The following is a 6,470-nucleotide window of genomic DNA, read 5'->3' on the forward strand; positions in this document are numbered from 1 at the left end:
TTATACTTATGGGTAGATAACTGTTGACTTTTGTTCTTTTCTTTTTTAAATGTATTTATTTTGAGAGAGAGAGAGAGAGAGAGAGAGAGAGAGAGAGAGAGAGAAAGCATGAGCAGAGAAAGGCCAGAGAGAGAGGGAGAGAGAGACAGTCTCAAGCAGGCTCTGCACTGTCAGTGTGGAGCCCTGCTAGAGGCTCGAACTCATGAACCGTGAGACCCATGACCTGAGCAGAAACCAAGAGCCAGATGCTTAACCGACTGAGCCACCCAGGTGCCCCTTTTGTTGGTTCTTTTACAAATCAGTCATTTTATACGTATATATATATATATTTTTTTCTTCAGTCATTATATTTTCTAAAAATAAAATATGTTCATTCAATAGAACTTGGAGCTAATAGGCAAATACAAAAAGGGAAACCATCACGGATAATATTAACACCCAGAAATACCTAACTGGCACCAGGGCCAATTTCCCGGACATGCTACCTATGCAGTCACGCAGGGCTCAATGTTTAGAAGGACCCCACACTCGGTTTAATGAGACTTTTTAGGTTTTTTCAATTAATTAATGAATTTATTTTTGAGAGAGAGTGCGTGAGTGAGTGAGCCAGGAGCAGAGAGAGAGAGTCCCCCGAGGGGCAGACAGAGAGGGAGAGAGAGTATCCCATGCAGACTCTGTGCTGTCAGCATGGAGCCCGAAGTGGGGCTCAAGCTCACCCGATGTGGGACTTGAGCTCACGAACTGTGAGATCATGACCTGACCCAGTGTCGGATGCTTAACCGACTGAGCCACCCAGGTGCCCCCCTCCATGTGTTAGTTTTAAAAATGGTTGGGATTACACCATTTGTATATTTTTGAATCCTGAATTTTTCACATAATGCTACAGTAAGTAAATGTTCCTATTTCATTAGCTATTTGAAAGCATTTTACTTATTTTTTTTTTAAAGATTTTATTTTTAAGGAATCCCTACACCCAACATGAGGCTCGAACTCACAACCCCGAGATCGAGAGTCGCATGCTCCACCAACGGAGCCAGCCAGGCACCCCTGAAAGCACTTTAAATTGATGAATGGCAGGGGAGCTTGGATGGCTCAGTCAGTTGAGGGTCCTACTCTTGATTTCCGCTCAGGTTGTGGTCTCACGGTTTGGTGAGCTCGAGCCCCGTGTCGGTGCTGCTATCGTGGAGCCTGCTTGAGATTCTTCCTCTGTCTCAGAAATAAATAAGCGATGAATGATATTCTATCACTTATTTCACTGCTTCCCCATTGTTCAGCTTTTGGGTTGTTGGTTGATTCTTGGGGTCTTGTTTCATAGATCAGTGCCTGGCACATTGCAAGTGCTAAACAGACGTTAGCTATTACTATGTCCATTGCCTCTCAGGTGGTTTTTCTTTTCTTTTCTTTTTTTTTAGCCAATGAGAACAAGCCTTCAGATGAAGCTACTAGGATTACCTAGGTAACCTAATAATGGGAATGTGACTGGGCGGCCATCAAAGTAGGGTCTCACGTCCAATGACAGAGGATCTGGTAGGAGGCCAGGAGGGCCTCTTAGGTGTCTTAGGGCCCCTGGCTGCGGGCAGCAAGGCACAAACTCAGAGCAGTCACCCTGAGCGACCTCTCCAAACCCCCCATTTTGTGTGCTCATCCACAAAGGGTGGCAGTTCGCTGGGGCACGGCACAAAATATGCAATGCCTCCCGAATTTGTGAGCCATCCTAGTGCTGAGGCCGTGCTAATCTCTCTCGTTCTCATTTTCGCATATGCGCTGCAGAAGCGAGCACTCTCAGGTGTTTCGCAAAGAGGTGTCAGTGGTCTCTCTGGGAGGGAATTCAATCTGTTCTCCAAGTTTCCTGTGTTTTCTGACATCATCCGGAAACCCGGCCCCTGGGTTTCCTGTGCCGGGATAATGAAGGCTTTGGTCCATCAGCCTGGGTCATGACATGCTACAGAAAGTTGGAGCCTGGAACTTTACACCCCAGAACTCAGATCTTGATTTTCGGTTGTCACTCCTGACCGGTCCTCTCAACCGCCAATACAACTTTAAACACAATTCTTGTTGGACCTTTGGAATTCCAATAAATTCTAGAAGTGGGCGGCTCCCCAGAAAGCATTGGAAATCCCTCCACCTTGTAAATGAAGAATCTCTATCCCAGAAGATAAAGGTTCGAAGACTTTATTTATAACTATGGAGACAGAGGTGAGATTTGAGCCTCGTTATCTGTCCATGGGTGTTTTTTGGGTGTTTTTGCGTCATCAGTATTCAGCAATGTTCAGTCATCAAGGTGGGGGGTATACTACCTTTCTTGAATTAACCTAAGAGCCTTTTGTTATTTTTAATTTTAATTTTATTTTTAATGTTTGAGAGAGAGAGAGAGAGAGAGCACACACGTCAGGGGGAGGGGCAGAGAGAGAGGGAGACAGAGAATCGGAAGCAGGCTCCGAAGTGTCAGTGCGGAGCCTCATGTGGGGCTCAAACTCATGAACTGTGAGATCATGACCTGGGCTGAAACTAAGAGACGCTCAAGAGACTGAGCCACCCAGACGCCCCCCCCCCCCGCCCCCAGCCCCCAAGAGCTTTTTGAAAATGGTAAGAACTTTAAGTACATGGCACATGATAGTGTTTTGAAGTTGTGTCTATGCCCTTGTTCTTTGTCCCTGATCCTGAGGAATTCGAAGGTGGGGTAGGGGGGCAAGGCAGGGACACCCGTTAAATTCACTCCTGTTGAATCAGCTTGGCGCATGCATCCCCGGTGAAGGACAGTGCCGTCACAATACCCGGTAGACATTGGACAAGGAAAAGGAGTCGGTTGTTCATTGGGCATTAAAGATGCTCTAAATTGTCTCACTCCAAAACAGGGTTCAGCTGCTGGAGACAACGAAAGGATCGGAAAATAGATCGTTCCTGGCGTTGGGTATTAGGGCAACCGGTTTTTTAAACTGAGTTTTTAATTTTAATTCCGGTAGAGTTAACGACGGTGTTATATTAGTCTCAGGTATACGATATAGTGATTCGACAATTCTATACATTGCTATTGCTCACCGTGATACATGTACTCCGATAGGTTTTCTAAACAAATTTCTGCTGTCTGGAATTTCGCGTTATTGTCGTGATCTTTTTATGTAGCTTTACAGAGAAAGAGATGTTCGAAGAAAAAAAAAAAAAAAAAGCCAAGCATGTTTGAGTGGTTTTGTATTCTTTCCTCAGTAGGAATTGTAATGCTGGCTGCACAAATTGCTTCCTTGACCTACAGTCCTGGGGCTGTTTCTCTGGCTTCCACATCCCGCGAACACAGACAGGAAGGGCTATTAGAGCACTTGGCTGGTGGGATACTGTACCCTCTCCAAAACATCCCTCCGTCCCAGAACCCGTCTGCTTGCCGTGATTCAGCTAGACGCGGGGGAAAGAGCAGCTCTACTGGATACTGAAATTTCGGAGGGGTGGGCATCCAAGCCGGGCGTGGAAGAGCCTGCCGACATTAAGGCAGACGTGCCCACCTCGTGTGGACGAGGCTGTGGAGGAGGGGCGAGGGGATTGCCACGAGCCAGGCGAAGGCACAGCCTCAGAGGAGCGTGGCAGCGACAGCTCCGGAAGGCAGGCTGCCGACAGACGGACAGGGCCCAGGCTCTGGGCCGGGGTTTGAGGGCGCGCGTCTCTCCCCGCCACAAAGAGACCAGCGGGGCCCTGCCTTGTTCTCCAGGTTTCCGGACGGCAGTACTGAGCAGGCCAAGATGGAGATTGAGCGCCGGAGTTTCAGAACAGAGAGCCAGCCGCAGGATTGACGGCGGAGATTTGGGGCCTAGCGTAGACGGTGAGACGGAAGGCCGGTTTCTTGCATAGGGGCACGAGAGCATAAGGAAGACCGGAGCTTCCTTGATGATAGGACTTCACAGAGGTCACGACAAGAGTAAATTATTTTATTTTATCTATTTCCCATCATCCGTATCTGCGTGCACACACACAGTTCTGTCATCTGTTGGTGTTTATGCCCAATGAGTCTCTAATTAGAACCTAAGTCCCTTTCTCTGCATAGTACACATTCTTGTGAGCGTTAGCATGCTAGGCCACGTGGCCACCTGGAATTAAATACTGTTTTATTGCAGTCTATGGAATAATAGGCTTGCCTAATATTAAAGGTTTTCTCTGCCTCCTTCAAAAGCCTCTCAAATCACAAATTCAAGGTAAACCTGTTTTCTCCAGCATAAAGCTTTACTCTTTGTTAGGCTTTAATAGACCAACGTGACCCTGAACTGCGGACTCTAAGTTTCTTTATCTGCGCTATTGGCTGGGTTAGCCATGGTGGAGGAAGATGTGGGGGAGGGAAGGGAAGAGTCGCTGTGGTTCCGATGAAAAATAACCATTATGTGCAGCGAAAGGGTTTTTCATACCTCAGTCCATCCAGCTTACATTGGGGCAATAGTCCTGGTGAGCAGTGTAAGGCTCACAATGATACGTGTGATTCTGGGGTCAGATTTCCAACCCAGACAGTCTTGTTCCCCCCGGCCCCACGCTTTTCTGAATGGAACATGCCACGGGTAGGCGGGCTGTGGGGGCTCCTGTCTGGTCAGCAGCTGCCCCCAGTCAGTTGTTAGGTAACGTGGTGCAAAAAGAGCTTAGAGACCCCCTGGAAAAGGGAATCTTTCATGACAATCTGTTTATTCAAGCCAAGCAACGAGAAAAGAAAGACCTAGAATGGCAACGTTCCCTTGGAACAGAAAACACTGAAGCATTCGAGCGAGGATATTTGGTGCTGTTATGTTCCAAGCTGTGCCACTTAGAGTAGGCCTGATGACGTCTCTGGGCCTCAGCTTCGGCAGAATGTTGCTCATGATAGCCAGCTCACTGACAGGTCGATGGGATGATGTGAGAAAAATCCCAGCACGGCACCTGGCACACAGTAGGCACTCAGCAATTATCTTCCTTTTTGTAACGTGGGCGCGGAGCGAAGCTTCAGCCCGGAGACAATTGCCATTCTTTATAGGGCTGTGGCGGGACCAGGTGGGACCTGATTTTAGAAAATGCATGTGCGGAGTCGGGGAGACAAAAGCCCCTTTTCAGCTCCTGCCTCAAGATGACCACACTCCATATGGCTTCACCTGCTGCGCACTGTTGTAATTGCAATCAGAATGGATCTCATTAGGGTTACAATGGCCCAGAAAAATGAAGAGTGGTTACCATGGCCCGCTCCCTGGGTCTCCCAGCCGGGCGGTCAGAAAAGAAACAGAGTCGAAAATGTTTCCTGTAATTACAGTGCCCAACACCGCACCCCAAGGATATTGGGAGCTTAATAAATAGCCTTTGAGAATTTCTCTGTCTGCCAAGTGTTTATTACAAATAAGTGGGGGTCTGATTCGGTGGCAATGTACATACCCCCCACCTCCCTAGATGACATACAAACAAGCTTGGTGTGAGGGGACCGGTGTGGGAGGCAGTAGGGAGCGGTAGCTGTATGCTTCCTGCGTGGACTTACAAAGCCTTCCCAGTTGAATTAAGTGAGTTAATATCTATTTGTAATGGGTTTATAGCGGGGCTCGGCGCTCGGTAAGTGCTATCAGGTGTTCGCCGCGATTAAAAAATACACCCCACTACGCTCTGTATGTTAATAGATTACAAATGGCCCCTTTCTCAGTTGCAGGTGGGTGGGATGGGAGCAGGCACGTAATTTACCGCAGGAGGGTGGGGGGGAGATATTCTAACTTCGTCATATCCTTTGGAGAGGACAGAATGGGTGCAGACCATTTCACTCTTCGTTGACCACTGGTTTGGTCCTGGTACATTTACCTCGTTATCCGTTTGGTTTGTTTTCTGGGCAATATATCTGCAGTATGGCTGTCTACAACCCAGTGGAAGTGATGCCTTTTGGCTAGGAGCTGTGGATTTTTTTCTAAGGAGGAGGAACCTAGCACACTAGTGACTAGTCAGTCACAGATTTTTTTTCCAGAGAAGCAAAATAAACTCTCAAAGTAACGGCACAGATATGATTTAAGAACACGTGTGCATACCTAATGGAAAGATGGACTATAGAAATATACATATATATTTATCGATTTTATCAATGACTGAACTGTGGCGGTCAAAAATTGTGTCTTATCTAACTGGCGCTCCTCACCAGGATTAAGTTAAAAATGCCCTTCGCTCACCCTGAACTTCTTTCCTGGAGGCTGAAATCTTGTGCTGCCGCGCTCAGCTCTCGTTCTGGCTCCATTTTGGGTATTAATCGCCGCTTTAGCATCAGAAGCCCTCATGGTACCTCCGCCTGGCTTACTTTGCAGAGAAAAGGCCTTAATTTGCTTGCTCAGCTCTTTCCTTTCATTCTTAACACTGCCTGTGCTTGCTGCCTCCTCCTCTTGTGTTTCATTTTTGTTCCAGGAAGAGATGGCTTTTCATTTCTCTACGAGTAGTGTGTCCTGCATGGGCCTATCTGCATACAGAGCTCTGGAATTCTGTGATGTGGAGGCAGATCCCTAGGGTTC

General features: G+C 47.5%; 1 non-coding gene across 1 annotated transcript; it reads right to left on the reverse strand.

Moving 5' to 3' along the window:
• Positions 1-1,678: 1,678 nt before the first annotated feature.
• Positions 1,679-1,780, reverse strand: LOC122235596. The gene has a single exon (XR_006213641.1). It is a non-coding gene; the product is annotated as a U6 spliceosomal RNA (small nuclear RNA).
• Positions 1,781-6,470: the final 4,690 nt, after the last annotated feature.

Source organism: Panthera tigris, chromosome X (genome assembly GCF_018350195.1).
Source record: "Panthera tigris isolate Pti1 chromosome X, P.tigris_Pti1_mat1.1, whole genome shotgun sequence".
NCBI classification, from domain to species: Eukaryota; Metazoa; Chordata; class Mammalia; order Carnivora; family Felidae; genus Panthera; species Panthera tigris.